We start from the raw sequence: 24,954 nt of genomic DNA, 5'->3' as shown, positions 1-24,954 counted from the left end.
AGTGAGTGGCAGAAACCTGCCCCATATGCACCAATCAAAACCCCCGACATCAGTCCCATGGGCACATATAAAAGAACGCAAACCCCTCAGCAAATGCAAATGCCCAGAGCCAAAACATAATAAGAAGAAAGATGTCATCCCCAGTCCATTCAAACACCGGGGGGCCAGACGGGACACATATCCCAGTGCTGATGTTATTGAAACACAAGCGAAAAGGGGAATTCAGAATAGCCCCTATAGACCAGATCAAACATGAAAATATGTAAAACCTGTAACAGAAACAATAAACAATAACAACCGAAGACAGGGGAAACTAAAGACGACAATACAGGCCGGATGTCCAACATGCCCCGACCACATGTGTGGCAAACCCAGTCAGACTTATAACCATAGTGTACCATAACACAAAAAGTGGGAGCCTAGCATCATGGCACCAAGTGCCAGATAGTAAGGATATGGAGTGGAATAGTGTCACGAATGGAGAAGAGGACTGGTTTCACAAAAAGGGACAGACTAAGAATGAACAGATGTCAAAACAGAGCAAAGAAAGTGTATAGGAACACCACATATGACAGGAGGACAACATATGAATGGCAATTGCAATTAAGACTTTAATAGAATAGGGCATAGTCAATACTGGCGTTTAAGCCATTTGGAGCCAGTGTGTTCAGTCTATGAATCCATCTGGCTTCACTCCTGAGTAGTTCAGAATTCCTGTCTCCTCCCCGTTTCAGGGGGGCCACCCTGTCAATGAGCATAGCCCTAAGAGTAGATATTGCATGTCGTTGCTCTAGGAAATGTCTTGCCACGGGCTGATCCGCGTGGCCATCCTTGAGGGCTGCTCTAATGGCGCTCTTATGATTGGCCAATCTCTCCCGGAACGGGGTGATGGTTTTACCCACATAGAACCGTCCACACGGGCAAGACAGTAGATAGACCACGAAATCAGATGTGCAAGTCAGTCTATGTTTTATAGCAAAGCTCTTATTGGTGGTTGGATGGTGGAATCGTTCGCCAGTTATGAGGGAGCTGCAGGTCACGCAGCTCCCACATTTGTAACATCCATTTCTGAGGGGTTTTAGCCAGGTTTTCTCTTTCTTCCAGGGGTCCGTTCTCATCAGATATGATTTAAGACTCCGTCCACTTTTGTGTACCACCCTGGGGGGAGGGCTTTCTTTAAATGGTAATGACTTATCACCACTTATGAGTGGCCAGTTCCTGTGGATGACCTTGCGTAGTGTACCAGTAGCAGGGGTGTACCTGGTGGTCAAATTCAGGGTGGGTTCACTGGTGATGGGGTCTGTACCAGCCCTTCCTGCCATGAGGCAACCTTGTTCCTGCTGCTTCACCTCTTCAAGTATTTTTTGCACCATTATAGGGTTGTAGCCTCTGTTGAGGAATTTTGTTTTCATTTCTTCGAGTTGGAGTAGCATCTTCTCTTGGTCAGAGTTGTTGCGCATAACACGCATCAGTTGGGACTTGATGATGCCCTTTTTAAGCTGAGGTGGATGGTAACTGGTGAATTGTAGAAGTGTATTTCTATCAGTGGGCTTTGAATACAAAGTCGTGTTCAATTTACAATCCCCTGTGCCCTCAGATTTAAAGATGCATAGGTCTAAGAAGTGTATCATCTCGCTGCTTATCTCATGTTTAAACTTGACTGGGGTCAGGAAATCATTGAGGGCTTTGATCCATACCTCCAGTTCTCCTGCTGTTCCGCCCCAAATGACCAACAGGTCATCTATGTACCGGCGGTACAGTAGTAGATTTGGGTTATTCTGGCTAAACACGTACTCATCTTCAAACCATGCCATGAATAGGTTCGCGTAGGAGGGGGCCAAACTGGACCCCATGGCTGTCCCTACCAATTGGAGATAAAAGTGTTCCTCAAACCGGAAATAGTTGTGTGTCAAGCACATCATTAACCAATCCAGAAGAATTTCAATTGGTGGACCTAGATATTCATCAGACTTCATCAACGACTGTCTCACAGCCTCCACACCAAGATCATGGGGGATGATGGTGTAGAGACTGTTGACGTCAAGGGTAACAAGGTAACAGTTGGCCGGAAAGGAACTTCCCCGGAGCAGGTTAATGAGCTGGATCGAGTCTTGTAGGAAAGCCCTTGTGTTCTTAACAATGCCCTGCAGGTGAAAGTCTATGTATTTTGCCAAATTTTGGAACAGTGATCCCACCGCTGATACAATTGGTCGCCCAGGCGGTTTACTTGCATCTTTGTGGATCTTTGGAATAGAATAAATAATAGGATATCTGGGAAATGTTGGGACCAAAAAGTCCCATAGTGTCTGTTCAATGTAACCATTGTTCAAGGCGAAAGTCAGAATGTCTTCTAACTTTCTTTTATAGGTTTGTGTTGGATTGGCAGTCAATTTTCTATAGGTTGTGCTGTCCTTAAGTTGCCCCAACAGTTCATCTCTGTAGTACTGATAATCGAGCACAACAATGGCACCCCCCTTATCCGCCGGTCTGATCACTATGGAATCATCATTCTTCAACCTTTGTAGGGCTGCCCATTCCTGTTTTTCTAAGTTTGTTCTACCGGTGTCCATATCGCTAAGCTCATTGGAGATCTGCCGGGAGCAGACGCTAGTGAACGTCTTTATAGTGGGATGCGTGTTCTTGGGTTCGAACCCGGATTTGGTCACAAACCTACTTCCACTGTCCAATGGCATGGAGTTCTTAAAATGATTCCTGATTTTTAAAGTTCTTTGCAGACGGTGTATATCCACTAGGTTGTCAAAGACATCCACACGTGGGGTGGGTACATAACTTAACCCCCTGCTGAGCAGTTTAGTTTCATCCTCATCAATCGGTCTGTTACTGATGTTGATGACCACCTTTTCCATCTCCATTAGTTTTTTCGTTGTTTTCTTCCACCACCCGCCTCTTCTGACGTATGGCCTACGTCTGGGGCGGGCGGTTTGCCGTTTTTTGCCGGTAATGGTGGTTTGTTCTTTGATCTTGTCTTCACCTGTGCCTGTGGTCTCGCAGTATTCTTATTACCGGTAGAGGATTCAGCTTCACTGGAGTCCCCCCCACTCGTGTCCACAGTGTTAGCCAAAGTACGTGGTCCGCGTTCATTACGTCTTTGTCTAAATGGGGTATTTCTGCCTGATAGCCATTGATAGACCCTTCTTTCCCGGTAGTCCATCTCCACAGTTGCTAGTTTCTTGTTTTTAAAATTGATTAAGTCTTTTTTTATACTTATCAACCTGTGCCGCCAGCTTACCCAGCCAGTCTTCTGTCTCATCCTCTTTCAGTACTTGTTCCTTATCTTTCTGCACAGTATCCAGTTCTTCAGCCACAGAGGACTTGAGTCTAGCCACCTCCTCTATCACGAGCAGTATCCAATCAAGAGAACACTTATTGGCGATCTGGCACCATTTGCGACAAAATTCGGGGTTGCTCCTGCCAATGGTGGGCGAGTTCTTTACCCTGAATCCTCGTGGAATCATCTTCCGTTTAAAATAGTCAGTCAAGTAACTGACGTGTAGTTTGTAATCTACTTCTTTTCTTTTGAGATTTAGTAGTTTGTAATATATGTTGATAGGAACCTCATCAATCCCATCCGGTTCACATAGTTGCAGTATCCTTGCTGCATCATCATCTGTAAAGGCGAATGTGGCCTCTTCATCCCTCTCATTGCCATGATGGGAAAAGCCTTGGCTACTTGGCATAAGATCTTCCATAATGATAGGTGTCCGTTAGAACATTAAAGATCACACCAGACATAGAAAAAAGAAGTCCCTGGTCAGCCTAGTGTGCTTAGTTCAAATAGTGATATTTTTATAAAAAAAGTGATTTAAAAACAACAGTTCAAAGGAGCATGGTGGGGCAAAAATCCCTGTTGGCGTACTTGGTACTTCTAATAAGGGGGGTGCATAGGAACTGTTCTTGAACAGAAAAGAGATATATGTAGTAGCCGGTGGCCTAGCACTCCATCCACATCAATACTTCTAGTGCCCGGGTGCGATCCTCAAATGATATACATAGACTGTTAGTAGAGATGGAGGGCACTCACAGGACTTCATACAAGAAATAGCTTTTATTATTGTAGTTATACAAATATAGTGTCGACGTTTCGGCCTTTTCTTAGGCCTTCTTCAAGACAATATTCATAGTCTAAAAATATAAACAAAAAACAATGCAATGAGACACAAAACAAAAAAATGCCATATCCAAGTATGCACCAAAGTGTGACCCTCCACCAATGGAGATCATAATAACCCGAGTGACATCTAAAAAGGCTTCAACCAGAGTAGAGAAGCCATATCAGCCAGCTGCCAGGGAAGAATAGAGAAGAAAGTCCCAAGAAGCACAGAACGAAAAACAGGAGGGCAAACATAGAAAAACAAGTAACAACCTAAGCTACTGGGTTACAGTCAAACACTGCCACAATCCACATGGTATAAGAGCCACCCTAATCATTTAATAAGATAACACCTAGTAGCAGGCAGATACCAATACAATCTTGTATAATGGTCAAAGAACATGATGGTAATTGGACAGACAGACTGGACATTCACAGATCCAACATCAATTAACCGCCAAGATTAAGAAACATTACTGAGGGCTGATGATGGTCAAGTGCCATTCACCACAAAACATACTATCATCATCATAGACAGCAGAGTGTCAGAGAATTACTAAACCATAATTGTAAGTGCACAATCCCAATCAGGAAGTATGTCAATATACCCGCTTAGCCACACTGGTAAACTCGCATATTCATCGCCACAATAAGCTCTAAGTATTAAATGACCGCAACCTGCGTACCACTCACCCCAATATTGAATATACAATCCTCATCATACATAGCAGCGTGTCAGTAAATCACTAAACCATAATCGTAAGCGCACTATCACTATCGGCAGATATGTCACTAAAACTGTTTAGCCACAATCGTAAACTCACATACTCACAACCGCAATAAGCCCTGAGTGTTGAATGCCCACAACCTAAAGTACAACTACTATCAATCCTACCCCTGCAAGGGTGTCCGTAACATCTCTTACCCATAATAATGAACTCAAATATTCACAGCCAAAATCCGCCCTTAGCCTAGAATGCCCGCAAACTACTATCAATTCTACCTCTGCAAACAACAGGTCGCCTGTCCGTGAAACAACTAGCCATAGCATAGAGCTCATCTACAAACAGCCGAAATTAGCATATAGAAACGGGGAGCCACGGAAGTAGCCTTCACCCTTCTTACCTTAACTAATGCGGAACACGGCCTCCGCGTAGAACTCCCAGAATGACAGAGTCAAAAGGAGGAAATAGCCGCGAAGCCAGCCTTTAAAAACAGGGCGGTCCCGCCCCCTTCAGGAGCCAATCAGACCACACGCAATGAATACAACTCAGCCGGGCGCATGTCAGTACTAGCATTAGAGGGACACACACAACATAGGGAGTGAGTGGCAGAAACCTGCCCCATATGCACCAATCAAAACCCCCGACATCAGTCCCATGGGCACATATAAAAGAACGCAAACCCCTCAGCAAATGCAAATGCCCAGAGCCAAAACATAATAAGCAGAAAGATGTCATCCCCAGTCCATTCAAACACCGGGGGGCCAGACGGGACACATATCCCAGTGCTGATGTTATTGAAACACAAGCGAAAAGGGGAATTCAGAATAGCCCCTATAGACCAGATCAAACATGAAAATATGTAAAACCTGTAACAGAAACAATAAACAATAACAACCGAAGACAGGGGAAACTAAAGACGACAATACAGGCCGGATGTCCAACATGCCCCGACCACATGTGTGGCAAACCCAGTCAGACTTATAACCATAGTGTACCATAACACAAAAAGTGGGAGCCTAGCATCATGGCACCAAGTGCCAGATAGTAAGGATATGGAGTGCAATAGTGTCACGAATGGAGAAGAGGACTGGTTTCACAAAAAGGGACAGACTAAGAATGAACAGATGTCAAAACAGAGCAAAGAAAGTGTATAGGAACACCACATATGACAGGAGGACAACATATGAATGGCAATTGCAATTAAGACTTTAATAGAATAGGGCATAGTCAATACTGGCGTTTAAGCCATTTGGAGCCAGTGTGTTCAGTCTATGAATCCATTTGGCTTCACTCCTGAGTAGTTCAGAATTCCTGTCTCCTCCCCGTTTCAGGGGGGCCACCCTGTCAATGAGCATAGCCCTAAGAGTAGATATTGCATGTCGTTGCTCTAGGAAATGTCTTGCCACGGGCTGATCCGCGTGGCCATCCTTGAGGGCTGCTCTAATGGCGCTCTTATGATTGGCCAATCTCTCCCGGAACGGGGTGATGGTTTTACCCACATAGAACCGTCCACACGGGCAAGACAGTAGATAGACCACGAAATCAGATGTGCAAGCTCTTATTGGTGGTTGGATGGTGGAATCGTTCGCCAGTTATGAGGGAGCTGCAGGTCACGCAGCTCCCACATTTGTAACATCCATTTCTGAGGGGTTTTAGCCAGGTTTTCTCTTTCTTCCAGGGGTCCGTTCTCATCAGATATGATTTAAGACTCCGTCCACTTTTGTGTACCACCCTGGGGGGAGGGCTTTCTTTAAATGGTAATGACTTATCACCACTTATGAGTGGCCAGTTCCTGTGGATGACCTTGCGTAGTGTACCAGTAGCAGGGGTGTACCTGGTGGTCAAATTCAGGGTGGGTTCACTGGTGATGGGGTCTGTACCAGCCCTTCCTGCCATGAGGCAACCTTGTTCCTGCTGCTTCACCTCTTCAAGTATTTTTTGCACCATTATAGGGTTGTAGCCTCTGTTGAGGAATTTTGTTTTCATTTCTTCGAGTTGGAGTAGCATCTTCTCTTGGTCAGAGTTGTTGCGCATAACACGCATCAGTTGGGACTTGATGATGCCCTTGACACACAACTATTTCCGGTTTGAGGAACACTTTTATCTCCAATTGGTAGGGACAGCCATGGGGTCCAGTTTGGCCCCCTCCTACGCGAACCTATTCATGGCATGGTTTGAAGATGAGTACGTGTTTAGCCAGAATAACCCAAATCTACTACTGTACCGCCGGTACATAGATGACCTGTTGGTCATTTGGGGCGGAACAGCAGGAGAACTGGAGGTATGGATCAAAGCCCTCAATGATTTCCTGACCCCAGTCAAGTTTAAACATGAGATAAGCAGCGAGATGATACACTTCTTAGACCTATGCATCTTTAAATCTGAGGGCACAGGGGATTGTAAATTGAACACGACTTTGTATTCAAAGCCCACTGATAGAAATACACTTCTACAATTCACCAGTTACCATCCACCTCAGCTTAAAAAGGGCATCATCAAGTCCCAACTGATGCGTGTTATGCGCAACAACTCTGACCAAGAGAAGATGCTACTCCAACTCGAAGAAATGAAAACAAAATTCCTCAACAGAGGCTACAACCCTATAATGGTGCAAAAAATACTTGAAGAGGTGAAGCAGCAGGAACAAGGTTGCCTCATGGCAGGAAGGGCTGGTACAGACCCCATCACCAGTGAACCCACCCTGAATTTGACCACCAGGTACACCCCTGCTACTGGTACACTACGCAAGGTCATCCACAGGAACTGGCCACTCATAAGTGGTGATAAGTCATTACCATTTAAAGAAAGCCCTCCCCCCAGGGTGGTACACAAAAGTGGACGGAGTCTTAAATCATATCTGATGAGAACGGACCCCTGGAAGAAAGAGAAAACCTGGCTAAAACCCCTCAGAAATGGATGTTACAAATGTGGGAGCTGCGTGACCTGCAGCTCCCTCATAACTGGCGAACGATTCCACCATCCAACCACCAATAAGAGCTTTGCTATAAAACATAGACTGACTTGCACATCTGATTTCGTGGTCTATCTACTGTCTTGCCCGTGTGGACGGTTCTATGTGGGTAAAACCATCACCCCGTTCCGGGAGAGATTGGCCAATCATAAGAGCGCCATTAGAGCAGCCCTCAAGGATGGCCACGCGGATCAGCCCGTGGCAAGACATTTCCTAGAGCAACGACATGCAATATCTACTCTTAGGGCTATGCTCATTGACAGGGTGGCCCCACTGAAACGGGGAGGAGACAGGAATTCTGAACTACTCAGGAGTGAAGCCAGATGGATTCATAGACTGAACACACTGGCTCCAAATGGCTTAAATGCCAGTATTGACTATGCCCTATTCTATTAAAGTCTTAATTGCAATTGCCATTCATATGTTGTCCTCCTGTCATATGTGGTGTTCCTATACACTTTCTTTGCTCTGTTTTGACATCTGTTCATTCTTAGTCTGTCCCTTTTTGTGAAACCAGTCCTCTTCTCCATTCGTGACACTATTCCACTCCATATCCTTACTATCTGGCACTTGGTGCCATGATGCTAGGCTCCCACTTTTTGTGTTATGGTACACTATGGTTATAAGTCTGACTGGGTTTGCCACACATGTGGTCGGGGCATGTTGGACATCCGGCCTGTATTGTCGTCTTTAGTTTCCCCTGTCTTCGGTTGTTATTGTTTATTGTTTCTGTTACAGGTTTTACATATTTTCATGTTTGATCTGGTCTATAGGGGCTATTCTGAATTCCCCTTTTCGCTTGTGTTTCAATAACATCAGCACTGGGATATGTGTCCCGTCTGGCCCCCCGGTGTTTGAATGGACTGAGGATGACATCTTTCTGCTTATTATGTTTTGGCTCTGGGCATTTGCATTTGCTGAGGGGTTTGCGTTCTTTTATATGTGCCCATGGGACTGATGTCGGGGGTTTTGATTGGTGCATATGGGGCAGGTTTCTGCCACTCACTCCCTATGTTGTGTGTGTCCCTCTAATGCTAGTACTGACATGCGCCCGGCTGAGTTGTATTCATTGCGTGTGGTCTGATTGGCTCCTGAAGGGGGCGGGACCGCCCTGTTTTTAAAGGCTGGCTTCGCGGCTATTTCCTCCTTTTGACTCTGTCATTCTGGGAGTTCTACGCGGAGGCCGTGTTCCGCATTAGTTAAGGTAAGAAGGGTGAAGGCTACTTCCGTGGCTCCCCATTTCTATATGCTAATTTCGGCTGTTTGTAGATGAGCTCTATGCTATGGCTAGTTGTTTCACGGACAGGCAACCTGTTGTTTGCAGAGGTAGAATTGATAGTAGTTTGCGGGCATTCTAGGCTAAGGGCGGATTTTGGCTGTGAATATTTGAGTTCATTATTATGGGTAAGAGATGTTACGGAAACCCTTGCAGGGGTAGGATTGATAGTAGTTGTACTTTAGGTTGTGGGCATTCAACACTCAGGGCTTATTGCGGTTGTGAGTATGTGAGTTTACGATTGTGGCTAAACAGTTTTAGTGACATATCTGCCGATAGTGATAGTGCGCTTACGATTATGGTTTAGTGATTTACTGACACGCTGCTATGTATGATGAGGATTGTATATTCAATATTGGGGTGAGTGGTACGCAGGTTGCGGTCATTCAATACTTAGAGCTTATTGTGGCGATGAATATGCGAGTTTACCAGTGTGGCTAAGCGGGTATATTGACATACTTCCTGATTGGGATTGTGCACTTACAATTATGGTTTAGTAATTCTCTGACACTCTGCTGTCTATGATGATGATAGTATGTTTTGTGGTGAATGGCACTTGACCATCATCAGCCCTCAGTAATGTTTCTTAATCTTGGCGGTTAATTGATGTTGGATCTGTGAATGTCCAGTCTGTCTGTCCAATTACCATCATGTTCTTTGACCATTATACAAGATTGTATTGGTATCTGCCTGCTACTAGGTGTTATCTTATTAAATGATTAGGGTGGCTCTTATACCATGTGGATTGTGGCAGTGTTTGACTGTAACCCAGTAGCTTAGGTTGTTACTTGTTTTTCTATGTTTGCCCTCCTGTTTTTCTATATTTTGTTCTGTGCTTCTTGGGACTTTCTTCTCTATTCTTCCCTGGCAGCTGGCTGATATGGCTTCTCTACTCTGGTTGAAGCCTTTTTAGATGTCACTCGGGTTATTATGATCTCCATTGGTGGAGGGTCACACTTTGGTGCATTAATTTTTACATAGCCAGATATGTTCTAGGCCATAAGAACTCAATGAGTAGGCATAGACGTAACATATTAATTGCTACTATTCATTATGCCTCACATTGGCCCTTATAATAGAACCAAATGTTATATTGCATCATCTTATATTTTTGCTTCAAGTGTTAATTATTTACAGTTTAATTCTCACCATGATTATCTATTACTAATAGCTAAAAAAATGCTTTTGATTTCCTATATTTTACTCCTGAATATGTGCTTACACCCAATTTGACACGTAGCTCCCCAAACACAAAAAGCATCTATCAGGAATTGTTCGGTTTCAACCGGACCAGTTTCTGAATTACTTAGATTATTTTTTGTTTGTTTTTTTCCTTTTCTTTTTATCTAACATATTCTGACTGTTATTGGTGCGCATACTTCCCCAATATCCTACCCCAAATAAATATCCTATAAGATTTTTCACAACACTCAATTATTTAATAATTTGTATTTGTTGGCAGTAACCGTGACAGCATATACTAAAGAAGGATCTCTTTCCTTAGCTAGCCAAAATGTGAAAGGTTTTTTTATCTGCGGAAAAAAGATCAATAGCCTACTATGATTTTTATAAGAAAGGGATCGGCATTGTTATGACACAGGAAACTCACTTTAAAAAACGTAACCCACATTGTCCACCAGATACTATGACCAACATCAGGGCCAGCTCTAGCTATTGCGGGGCCCAAGGCAGGATGACAAAATGGGGCCCCCTTTGTCTCCGCCTCCAACCCCACCCAGTCTCCGTCCCCAACCCCGCCCAGTCTCCGTCCCCCAACCCGCCCAGTCTCTGCCCCCAACCCTGCCCCCAGTTTTTTAAATTAATTTTTAAAAATGAGAGAAAAATAATTTAGAGGTAATGCACAACATTTTAAAAAAACTAAACAAAACAAATCCACTAATGTGGAGCACTATAGCATTGTATATACTGCAATAAACCATTTGTACTATTGGAACAACTGTTTATGTATATAATGAAGAATTATGCTGACAATTAGGGACAGTTGAGTTGAACTGGGCCTTATTTTGCGTTTTCTTATGATAACAGGAACATTACAGAGACGCCAGGGCCAGCCCTGGCAAGTGCAGGTCCATAGGCAGAATGACAGTGCAGTGGCATCTACCCAGAACAATAAATACACACACACCCCCACCAACCACACACACCCACCAACCAACTACACACACACACACCAACCACACACACACACTAAAGGGTAATAGAAATACTTGTAAACATTTTATTTTTTTTAAAGATGTTAATGATTTATTTAGAATACCAAGGTATGGCAGCCACCTGTTGTAATAAGGTTTGATTCATAGCCCCAACCATTATAGAAATCAGTTAGGTAGTTTACATTTTGCATTTTATATGCAACTGTAAACAAATCTGGCATTACATTTAAACAAAAAGTACCCTAGTTACACCAAGTTACAATGAAAGTAAAGTTTAACTTTGCAGTTACATTCTTTGATGTAGACATTGGACATTGATGTCCAATATCCACATCATCTTACAGATGTTAATACCATGAAAACCCAAAACAAAAATGTATAGAAATGGGAAGCAACTGAAATGGTGTAAATAGCTTAAGCTTAGTTGCAGACAGGTACTTAATGTAACTAAGTAAAGCTGGTTAGCTGCAAATTAGAGTTGTGTATTTACTTTATACAATTTTAAATCCATATATTGAGGTATTGTGACACATGATGGTATGCCAAGCTTTGTTATTGAGCTTTTATTAGTGACAACTCACGTAACATGCACCACACCAATAGGAATCAGTGGTCAAGTCATAAAGGATATCCCAGCCCCACTGCAATAAAATGATGCCCCCCAGCATCCCTGCAATAAAATGATGCTCCCAGCAATAAAATGATGCCCCCAGCACCCTGCAATAAAATGATGCCCCCAGCACCCTTCAATAAAATGATGCTCCCAGCAATAAAATGATGCCCCCAGCACCCTGCTATAAAATGATGCTCCCAGCAATAAACTGATGCCCCCAGCACCCTGCTATAAAATAATGCTCCCAGCAATAAAATGATGCCCCCAGCACCCTGCTATAAAATGATGCTCCCAGCAATAAAATGATGCCCCCAGCACCCTGCTATAAAATGATGCTCCCAGCAATAAAATGATGCCCCCAGCACCCTGCTATAAAATGATGCTCCCAGCAATAAAATGATGCCCCCAGCACCCTGCTATAAAATGATGCTCCCAGCAATAAACTGATGCCCCCAGCACCCTGCTATAAAATGATGCTCCCAGCAATAAACTGATGCCCCCAGCACACCTGCAATAAAATTATGCTCCCAGCCCCCCTCTGTAATAAATTATGCCCCTGCAATAAAATTATGCTCCCAGCCCCCTCTGTAATAAATTATGCCCCAGCAATAAAATGATGCTCTCAGCCCCCCTCTGTAATAAATTATGCCCCATCAATAAAATGATGCTCCCAACCCCCTGCAATAAAATGATGCTCCTGTCCCCCCTGCAATAAAATGATGCTCCCAGCCCCCCTGCAATAAAATGATGCCCCCAGCACCCTGCAATAAAATGATGCTCCCAGCATTAAAATGATGCCCCCAGCACCCTGCAATAAAATGATGCTCCCAGCAATAAATCGATGCCCCCAGCACCCTGCAATAAAATGATGCTCCCAGCAATAAACTGATGCCCCCAGCACACCTGCAATAATATTATGCTCCCAGCCCCCTCTGTAATAAATTATGCCCCAGCAATAAATGATGCCCCCAGCCCTCCTGCAATAAAATGATGCTCCCAGCCCCCCTGTAATAAAATGATGCTCCCAGCCCCCCTGTAATAAAATGATGCTCCCAGCAATAAAATGATGCCCCCAGCACCCTGCAATAAAATTATGCTCCCAGCAATAAAATAATGCCCCAGCACCCTGCAATAAAATGATGCTCCCAGCAATAAAATGATGCCCCCAGCACCCTGCAATAAAATGATGCTCCCAGCAATAAAATGATGCCCCCAGCACCCTGCAATAAAATGATGCTCCCAGCAATAAAATGATGCCTCCAGCACCCTGCAATAAAATGATACTCCCAGCAATAAAATGATGCCCCCAGCACCCTGCAATAAAATTATGCTTCCAGCAATAAACTGATGCCCACAGGACCCTGCAAAAAAATGATGCTCCCAGCAATAAACTGATGCCCCCAGCACACCTGCAAAAAAAATTATGCTCCCAGCCCCCTCTGTAATAAATGATGCCCCAGCAATAAATGATGCCCCCAGCCAGCCCCCTGCAATAAAATGATGCCCCCAACCAGCCCCCAGCAATAAAATGATGCCCCCAGCCAAAAGTGATGCCCCCAGCAACACCCCTGCAATAAAATGATACCCCCAGCAATGAAATAATGCCCTGAGCCCCCTGCAATAAATGATGCGCATATCAATAAAATTAAGCTCCCAGGCCAACCCCCTGCAATAAAATGAATACAATTATGCCTCCAGCCATAAATTTTGCCCCCAGTCATAAATTATGCCCCCAGCCAGCCCCCTCTGCAATAAAATGATGCTCCCAGCAATAAACTGATGCCCCCAGCACACCTGCAATACAATTATGCTCCCAGCCCCCTCTGTAATAAACCAACCACACACACACACTAAAGGGTAATAGAAATACTTGTAAACATTTATTTTTTTTGTTATGCTTTATTTAGAATACCAAGGTATGGCAGCTACCCCTGCAATAAAATGATGCTCCCAGCAATAAAATGATGCCCCCAGCACCCTGCAAAGAAATGATGCTCCCAGAAATAAAATGATGCCCCCAGCACCCTGCAATAAAATGATGCTCCCAGCAATAAATTGATGCCCCCAGCACCCTGCAATAAAATGATGCTCCCAGCAATAAACTGATGCCCCCAGCACCCTGCAATAAAATGATGCTCCCAGCAATAAACTGATGCCCCCAGCACACCTGCAATAAAATTATGCTCCCAGCCCCCTTTGTAATAAATGATGCCCCAGCAATAAATGATGCCCCCAGCCCCCCTGCAATAAAATGATGCTCCCAGCCCCCCTGCAATAAAATGATGCTCCCAGCAATAAAATGATGCCCCCAGCACCCTGCAATAAAATGATGCTCCCAGCAATAAAATGATGCCCCAGCACCCTGCAATAAAATGATGCTCCTAGCACCCTGCAATAAAATCATGCTCCCAGCAATAAAATGATGCCCCCAGCACCCTGCAATAAAATGATGCTCCCAGCAATAAAATTATGCCTCCAGCACCCTGCAATAAAATGATGCACCCAGCAATAAAATGATGCCCCCAGCACCCTGCAATAAAATGATGCTCCCAGCAATAAACTGATGCCCCCAGCACCCTGCAAAAAATGATGCTCCCAGCAATAAACTGATGCCCCCAGCACACCTGCAAAAAAATTATGCTCCCAGCCCCCTCTGTAATAAATTATGCCCCAGCAATAAATGATGCCCCCAGCCCCCCTGCAATAAAATGATGCCCCCAGCCAGCCCCCCTGCAATAAAATGATGCCCCCAGCCAACAGTGATGCCCCCAGCAACACCCCTGCAATAAAATGATACCCCCAGCAATGAAATAATGCCCTGAGCCCCCTGCAATAAATGATGTGCATAGCAATAAAATTAAGCTCCCAGGCCAACCCCCTGCAATAAAATTATTTCCTCAGCCCCCCTTGCAATAAAATGAATACAATTATGCCTCCAGTCATAAATTATGCCCCCAGCCAGCCCCCCCTGCAATAAAATGATGCTCCCAGCAATAAACTGATGCCCCCAGCACACCTGCAATAAAATTATGCTCCCAGCCCCCTCTGTAATAAATTATGCCCCAGCAATAAAATGATGCTCCCAGCTCCCCTGCAATAAAATGATGCCCCCAGCAATAAATTATTCCCCCCAGCATCCCTGCAATAAAATTATGCTCCCAGCCCCCCTCTGTAAAAAATTATGCCCCAGCAATAAAATTATGCTCCCAGCCCCCCCAGCAATAAAATTATGCCCCAGCACCCTGCAATAAAATGATGCTCCCAGCCATAAAATGATGCGCCCAGCACCCTGCAATAAAATTATGCTCCCAGCAATAAAATGATGCCCCAGCCCCCTTCAATAAAAAATGATGCCCCCAGCCAGCCCCCCTGCAATAAAATGATGCCCCCAGCCAGCCCCCTGCAATAAAATGATGCCCCAGCAACACCCCTGCAATAAAATGATGCTCCCAGCACTCCTGCAATAAAATGATACCCCCAGCAATAAAATAATGCCCTGAGCCCCCTGCAATAAATGATACCCATAGCAATAAAATTAAGCTCCCAGGCCAACCCCCTGCAATAAAATGATTTCCTCAGCCCCCCTGCAATAAAATGAATAAAATTATGCCTCCAGCCATAAATGATGCCCCCAGCCAGCCCCCCTGCAATAAAATGATGCCCCCAGCCAGCCCCCCCTACAATAAAATGATGCCCCCAGCCAGCTCCCCCTGAAATAAAATGATGCCCCCAGCCAGCCCCCCTGCAATAAAATGATGCCCCCAGCCAGCCCCCCCTGCAATAAAATGATGCCCCCAGCCAGCCCCCCTGCAATAAAATGATGCCCCCAGCCAGCCCCCTGAAATAAAATGATGCCCCCAGCCAGCCCCCTGCAATAAAATGATGCCCCCAGCCAGCCCCCCACTGCAATAAAATTATGCCCCCAGCCCCCCCTACAATAAGAGTATGTCCCCAGCCAGCCCCCCCTGCAATAAAAGTATGCCCCCAGCCAGCCCCCCTGCAATAAAATGATGCCCCCAGCTAGCCCCCCTGCAATAAAATGATGCCCCCAGCCAGCCCTCCTACAATAAAATGATGCCCCCAGCCAGCCCCCCCTGCAATAAAATGATGCCCCCAGCCAGCCCCCCCTGCAATAAAATGATGCCCCCAGCCAGCCCCCCCTGCAATGAAATGATGCCCCCAGCAAGCCCCCCTGCAATAAAATGATGCCCCCAGCCAGCCCCCCCTGCAATAAAATGATGCCCCCAGCCAGCCCCCTGCAAAAAAATGATGCCCCCAGCCAGCCCCCCTGCAATAAAATGATGCCCCCAGCCAGCCCCCACTGCAATAAAATGATGCCCCCAGCCAGCCCCCCTGCAATAAAATGATGCCCCCAGCCAGCCCCCCTGCAATAAAATTAGGCCCCCAGCCAGCCCCCTGCAATAAAATTAGGCCCCCAGCCAGCCCCCCCTGCACCTGGCAGACAGTCAGACTCAGACACGGTGACAGTGAGTGACTCACCACTCTCGTTGTTGCGACGACTCGGACCGGACTCTGGCTGCCTGCGACTCCCACTCTGCATCTTACCAAGTTACCTGCAAACACTGACTGATCTCCGAGTCCGCCCCTCCTCCAGTCCCCTCTCACTCCTGGCGAGCTGCGCGCGCAAAATTTAAAAAAAAATTGGCGTCAAAAAAGGAAAAAAAATTATGTTTGGAAAAAAAAAAAAGTCATCTTAAAAAAAAATAAAAAAATAAAAAAAATATAAATATATTTTTAAGCCGGTGTGGGGCCCCCCCCGACTGCGGAAACCGAGGTGGTCGCCTGCCCCGCCTTGCCCAAAGGCCGGCTCTGACCAACATTTTTTTAGTTGAGGCCCAAATAGAAAAAATTGAGTTTGTATTTCCTTTAAACGTAATATTCCTTTTGAGCTTCTACAAAAACACACGGATAAAGAAGGTAGAATACTGATCTTAGTGGGTCTTTGTTTTGGTAACCCAGTCACATTGGCAAATATCTATGCACCAAATAAACCAACTCCCTTTTTTTAAAAATCACTGGTCAATATATTACTAGATATCGCTAAAGGCCCAATTATTTTGGGAGAATATTTTAATTTCCCCATGAATCCAGCATTAGACATCTCCACAGGAAAATCATATCCCTGCAACAGCCAATTGAAAAATAATTTTGCAACTTTACAATCCCTTACCCTTTTTGACACTTGGAGGACAGTACATACGGCACGAAAGGATTACACATTTGTTTCCTCATCCACAACATTCATATTCCAGACTAGATTACAATTCTTGCAATCAAACATTGCTGACAAATCTTATTCATTCCAGAATTTCTCATACATCTTAGTCAGACCACAGTATGGTTATCACTACTTTCAAATGGTCTTCTAGACCCGTGAACACATTTAACTGGAGACTTAATGACTCTATTCTAACTAATCAGAAAACAGTAGATGAAATAATAAAATACACTAAAGATACATCACTTACAAACAACTGGGAGGCATATAAATGCTATATGCAAGGTGTATTAATAAAACATAATGCCAAGCAGAGAAAGCTTAGATCCGCACAATTCACTTAATTAACAAAAGACCTTAACACCCAGGAAAATATCCATAAATTAGACCCGACATCTACTCAAAAACTTTCTAACTTAACTTTAGCGCAAAATAACCTTAATAAATTCCTAGTACAAAATGCACATATGAGAGCCCTCACTACTAAATCGATTGTTTTTGTAGAAAGCAATAAAGCAGGATGTCTGTTGGCCAGATCCCTTAAAAAGCAGCATTATAGCGCTTTTATTAGATCCCTTACGCATACCTCGGGCAAACTAATCACTAAAAATGAGGACATAGCAGATGCCTTTGTGTCTTTCTATACTAAACTATATAATTTTAACCCTAATACAACACAAGACAAAATTAAAAGTATAGAAACATATTTAGCAACACTAGATGTCCCCTCTATCACGGAGGAAGATAAACAATTACTAGACTCCCCAATAACATTACAAGAAATCAAAAACATAATTAAAGCATTACCATCAGGTAAGTCCCCTGGCCCGGATGGTCTCACAGCTAAGTTTTACCAGTTACTCCAGAACCAACTTTGTCCACATCTATATATATTTTTACCTCCATTGACCAAGGCAATGTCTTCTCTCAACCATTACTGGAGCCTTAATCAGGGTCATTCCAAAAGCAGGAAAACCTATGGACCAAGTAGGGAACTATAGACCCATATCCCTTATAAATATAGATATGAAGATATATGCTAAATTACTTGCAACCCGATTAAATATAGTCCTACCTGATCTGGATGTATCACCTTTGATAAGATTTGTAAAGGGAAGGGAAGCAAAAGACAACACAATTAGAGTTCTTCACTTGCAAAATGCTTTAGATGATAATACTCCCCTTATCCTTCTCTCCACAGATGCAGAGAACGCTTTCGACAGGGTAGACTGGCATTTTATATGGAAAACCCTGAACCAGAATTCAAGCATTATACAATGGCCCGAGTGCAAAAATTAAAGTTAATAACAATATTTCACAATCATTTCTCATATCAAATGGCACGCGTCAAGAATGTCCACTGTCACCTCTACTCTTCGCTCTCACCGTTGAAATTTTAGCAGTACAAATTAGAGAAAACCCAAATATCCAAGGCATACAATACGTAAATCTTACCCAAAAATGCCTCTTGTTCGCGGATGATGTAATCCTTACACTACAGACCCCTTCCACATCATAGCCTGCATTAATACATATCCTGTAAAGTTACAAACAAGCCTCTAATTTCTCCATAAATATGGGGAAACCTGGACTTATGTCAATTAACCTACCATTGAAGGACCTAGAATTTGTGACTCAAATACTTAGGCCTGATAATTCCAAAAAACGCGCAAGACTTATTTCGAGACAATTTCATATCTCTTCAAACCAATATAAAAAAATCTTCTGGAAACTGGCACAAGCAAGGCCATTTGTCCTGGATGGTAAGAATTAATACTATTAAAATGATGGTTGTGCCTACATATTTATATATTTTCCAAACTTTACCAATAGCCCTACCTCACTAATTTCCTTCATTCGGTCCTTTAAAAAACCCAGAATAGCTTAATACACCTTATGCCTTAGCAAAGAAGATGGGGGACTTAATGTCCCTAATATAACAAATCATTATAGAGCAGCACACTTAACAAGAGTAATCGCTTGAATCATGCATGCCCCTCCAACTTATGGATTCAGATTGAAGCTTTCCTGTCTAACACCAAACATATGAGAGATATAACTTGGCTCCCCAAATCAGCCAGAGAGGACACTTCACTAAATAGATACATTAAAGCCATACTTGAGATCTGGGATTATGTCATTTCCCACATAAAAGGAGTATCTACTTCTATATCTCCTTTGACACCGTTACTGCATAAATTGCCTGTGCCTACAACACAGCTCCTTCACCCATACAAACAAGGTTGAGAACTTTGAGAATCTTCCTATATATCTAATTTTTGATTCCAGTAACGTTAAAGATAGGATCTTATTAAATGAAGAACTAGGATCTCCATTTCATAGCTGATATTCCTACTTACAAATCAGACACGCAATAAATACTAGTCCATACAAACAGGATGTTTTAAAACCTCTCACACTTTTTAAAAAATTTGCACCAATAATATTTTCCAAAAAGCAAATCTTTCCATGATATATATATATATAAATGCTTAGAGGTTCGTTTCCTAAGAACAAACCCACATACTTGAGGAAATAGAATGAAGAGTTATTAACCAACTTAGAAGATGATGAATGGAAACGCTCTTCCTCTGTTTCTTTAACTATGTCCAAACTTAATTATAAAATACTTGCCCTATGGTATCTTACGCCCCAATGACTACGCCATATTTACCCCAATGCTTCCTTCAGTTGTTGGAGAAGATGTGGTGAAGTAGGAAATATTACTCACATCTGGTGGTCATGTCCTAGCATTACTAACTTCTGGTTACAAATAGAGCAAAGCATCAATCGAACTTTAGACTTGAATATTTCTCTTAAACCGCATAATATTCTCCTCAATCGCACACCACATATCAACTGTGCTTACCATAAGAAATTGCTTCTTATACTGTTAACTTGCGCCAAAAGATTAATCCCAAGATTCTGGAAAACACAACAGATACCCACCTTTTCCCAATGGGAGTCAGAAGTAAATCATATTCTCACACTTGAGAAAATGCATTACTGTTATGTAGGCAAACGAGACTACATAACTGATATAATATTTTTGTTGGAGCAAAGGATATGCAATGTCACATAGTATAGTTGAGAAACTATGTCATGATAAGAGTTAATCTAGTCAACTAAATGACTATTCTTTGGTATCTTTTTACATAAATGTGTAAAATTGCATATAATGCCATAAAAATGTTATGAAAAACGCGAAGAATAAGTATACAATATTCCCCTACTCCTAGGTCACTCTCCCCTCCTCCCTTTTTTTCTTTCTTTTATTTGTGTATACCCTTCCCATTCCCCTCTTCTCCCAACTCCATTAAACATATTTTCTTTATTGTATATGCACACTAATTTAAATCATAAAGTGTGGGTCCCTTATTAGTATCATACTGTATTCTTGATGTAAACCAGATTGCTGAATATACTATATTGTGTATTATTGTAAAAGTGCATTACCCAATAATAAAAAAATATTTAAACGTAAAAAGACTGTGCAAAATTTGATGATGGAAGTAAATTCATGCTCTTTCTGAATTCTAAAAGTTTATTTTAAATGAATGTCCATTTAAAAGTACAGTTACACTCATAATAATACTGTCTAATAAAAAAATAAAAATAAATATTGCATAAAAAAGTTATAAGAGCTCAAAGATATGAGGTCTCAAAAAAGGCATACAAATGGCTTTAACAAAGAGATTGTCAGGATCCTCTCTTCCCTGCTATTAACCCATCCCACACTTTCTCTTTAAATCTTGCACGCACCCTCACTCAGGTGCTTAGAATTTTGTGTTAGTTGTCAGTGCATGCTAGCATCATTTCCCTGAGCTCAATCCAGCCAGCTTTATATCTGTTTTTGAGTTTCTAAAATGGTTGCTGTTTCTAATTGGGTTATCGTGTCAAGTGTTTCAACTCAGTAATATCGTAAGGCGTTCAGCTTTATCCAAGGATTATTTTATCCTATTCTGGACTTATTAATTTAATACCAGCTTCAATTTGTGTTCCTCTTCTGTGCTAATTTTTCCTTAATAAACTTTGAACCAACCGAAGCAGTGCTTCTATTTCCGCAGCTCCTCTCCCTAGTGTGTTTACTGAACCTTACCTATCAGCTGCTGTTTTCACTGCCACTGCCGCTGAACGCTGTTCTTACTACCGCTCCTATCTACGGACTCACCTTTCCTAAATCTAGCGGTAATCAACAACATCAAGTCTCCTCTCTACTTACTTATTGATAAAAGTATTCCACGAAATTCCACTGCAATTCCATTTCAGTATACGTACTTTGGTTCTGCCCCTCTTTCATTGTCACACAAAGGCACTCCTCCTAGCCTCTGGCGAAATCGGATCAGAGCCGATTGAGAGTGTTCACCAGCAGCAACTTTCCTTACTTTCTCAGCTTGTTTCTTGCATCAAACTAAAAGGTTCCTATTATTCTCTCAGAGCTATATCATTACAGAGATATTTACATGTCTAAATATGTGTATGTAAGTGTGTGTGTGTGTGTGTATGTATGTGTGTGTGTATATATATATATATATATATATATATATATATATATATATACAGTATATATACATACATACACACATATATACATTGGAGCCTGTGATGAGAGCAGGACGTGATGTCACTAGTTTGGGGGCGGGGCTTAGGTCCGGTACTTAGGTCCGGTAGTCTGTGTCGCAGTTAGTTAGTACAATCAACCTGACTAGATGTATGTTGCTATGCTCTGTAATAAAATAGAGTTGTACCATCATTGCTGTGTCCTGCATATGTCCTGCATCTCATGACATGGTGTCAGAAGTTCTGGCCTGCGCTTCTGTTCCTGATCAATGACAATGTCAAAGTTTACCCCACCTGAGCCTTTTCACTTCTCTCAGCCTGCAGCTTGGCCCACATGGCGTCAGCGGTTTTAGCGCTTCAGGATTGCTTCCAAACTGAACAAGGAGAGTGGTGAAGTACAAGTTAATTCTCTTTTATACTCTATTGGGAAAGATGTGGAGCCAGTGTTCAATGCTTTTACTTTCCAAGAAGGGGAAGAATTTAACTTTGATATAGTTATGGATAAACTCAGTGCCCACTTTGTGCCCAAAAGAAATGTGATTCATGAGAGAGCTTGTTTTCACAAACGTAATCAGCGTGTGGGAGAATCTGTGGAGTCATTTGTGCGCAGCCTGTATGAACTAGCTGAATTCTGTGAGTTTAGTGTTGCTAAAGAAGAGCAAATCAGAGACAGAATAGTTATTGGAATTGCAGATGCTGAAGTCTCACTGAAGCTGCAGTTAGAGACTGATTTAACATTAGATGGGGCTATTAGGATGGCCCGCCAGAGTGAACTAGTGAAAAAGCAAAGTGCTGATCTGAGGTCTGAGAGTATTGTGGATGAAGTGCAACAGTCCAGGAAAACTGTTAGTGAAAGACACAGTGTGAGCGGTAGATCTAAAATAATGGATAGGCCTAGAAGTGGATGGGCGCAGCATGCCCGATGCACACGGTACTACCGTGCCCATGATCAGAGGGTTATATGCCCGGCCAGAGATAGATGCAGAAAATGTAACAGAATGGGCCATTTTCAAGTGGTGTGTAAAACTGAATACATTAAGGAGATGTAGGTGGACAGTGACCAGGAGGGTCAGGAAGTGTCTTTTGTGGGGTCTGTTGTGGAACGGCCAAGCTCAGAGGAAGATTGGCAGGTTACTTTTACTGTAATGGGAGCCAAAGTTGATTTTAAGATTGACACAGGAGCAGATATCACTGTAATGTCTTTTTCTGCATTTATGAAACTGCCTCGACAGCCCCAGCTGGCGAAGGTTTCTACAAATGTCCATAGTCCTGGTGCCCGCATTGATTGTGCGGGGAAATTTCTTGCCAGCTGTGAGTACAAGCAAAGGAAATTCACTATGTGGGTGCATGTGATTTGAGGTCAGTGTGTTAGCAATTTATTGAGCAGAAAAGCAGCCTGTGACTTGGGCCTCGTGGCCAGAGTGAATGAGATCTCTGAAGATTAGTGATGTCCCGAACTGTTCGCCCGCGAACGGTTCACAGCGAACATGGGTTGTTCGCATTCGCGTTTGTGGGCGAACACATGGCGATCCGCCCCTATGTGTCATCATTGTGGAAACTTTGACCCTTTATGTCACAGCCGCCTGACACATTAGAGCCAATCAACATCAGACACTCCCTCACAGACACTCCCAGCTACTCGGAATCCGCCATTTTAGACTCATAACGACCTTGCTTTTTTAATGATAGGACGTGTTTTGTTTTTGCTCCTGACATTAATAGGAAAAACATAGCTAGGCTAGAGTATTTACAGTCCAGAAGGACTCCACTCATCTCTGCTGCAAGCACAGCACCCCAAAAAGCCCTTTTTAGGGCTATATTTCATGCCGTTTTTTCTTTTCTTTTTTTTTTATTAGCATTTGCCTGGCTTTCAGCTGTGTGTTTAAAGCTCACAGCATATGCTGTGACTACTGCCACCACTGATATCTCCCTAACAACATTAGTTTAAATTTAACTAACCCAAAAATATAATTATTTTTCTAGTGTAATTTTTTTTCATTTTCTATCAGGCCAGTGTCACACAGCATATACTCTGGTCCATTGCTCTGTGCCAGCCAGCAGCCAGCAGTGTTAATATCCGTTTATAACATTATTTTTAATTAAAAAAAAAAAACACAAAAAAATATTTTTCTAGTGTAATCTAATTACATTTACTATCATGCCTGTGTCTGTCAGGCTCACTCAGCATTAATATACCTCTTTTTTTTCAGTCTTTTGGTTAATTGGTCTGTGCCAGGCAGCCACCCAGCACTCATATCTATTTTTCTTTCACCTTAATTTTAATATAAAAAAAAAAAAAATTGTTTGCTAGTGTAATGTAATATAATTTTCTATCCGGTCTGTGTGTTTTGCTGACATAGAGAGCCTACTGTGTTTACTTGCTGCCCTCCCTAGTCTATGAGCCACGACTCATATGTGTTTAACCTTTTTTTTATTTCCCCCCCAAAAAAATAATTTCAATCATTTTTCTAGTGTAATCTAATAGTATTTTCTATCAGGCGTGTGTGTATCCGACATACAGAGCCTACTGTTTTTAATAGCTGCCCTTCCAAGGCTATCAGCCACGACTCATATGTATGTGCTTAACCTTTTTCTTAAAATTTCCAAAAAAAAGTCTTTAAATCATTATGCTAGTGTAATCTAATTGTATTTTCTACCAGGCCTGTGTCTAACTGTCTATCTGACTTACACAGTATACTGTTGTTATAATTGCTGCCCTACGTAGCAGCCAGCCAGTGCAACCACTCATAGAGTCATATGTGCATTGCACTTCTTAACATAATTTTAATATTAAAATCTAAAATTTTAAAATATTTTGCTAGTGTAATGTAACTTAATTTTCTATCAGTCCTGTGTTTTTGTCACTTACACAGCATACTGTGTTAAATTGCTGCCCTACCTACCATCCACGACTCATATCTGCCAGCCTGTCTGCCAGGCCCAAGTAGCCAATTAGTGGCACCAATCACAATTCTTGTAACAGTAATAAAAAAAAAACACATAATTTTTTGGACTGCAAATATTCAGTCTCCTAGTGCCATTGAATTTCATTTACCTCCTGCCTGCCACTGCCAGCCTTTTGTGCCAGGCCGTCTAGCCAACTATTTACACCAATCATAATTGTTGTCACAGTCAGACAGTATAGTTATTAATTAAAATAAAAAAAATTTTTAGTGTTGATCTAAATCCTCAGTTTGCTCGTGCCTTTGAATTGCACTTTTCTACAGCCTTCCAAGCCTGTGTGCCAGGCCTACTTAAAAAATATTTTCACCAATCATATTTGTT

This window comes from Bombina bombina, chromosome 1, assembly GCF_027579735.1.
Source record: "Bombina bombina isolate aBomBom1 chromosome 1, aBomBom1.pri, whole genome shotgun sequence".
Taxonomy (NCBI): domain Eukaryota; kingdom Metazoa; phylum Chordata; class Amphibia; order Anura; family Bombinatoridae; genus Bombina; species Bombina bombina.
This window is presented reverse-complemented; position numbering follows the sequence as displayed.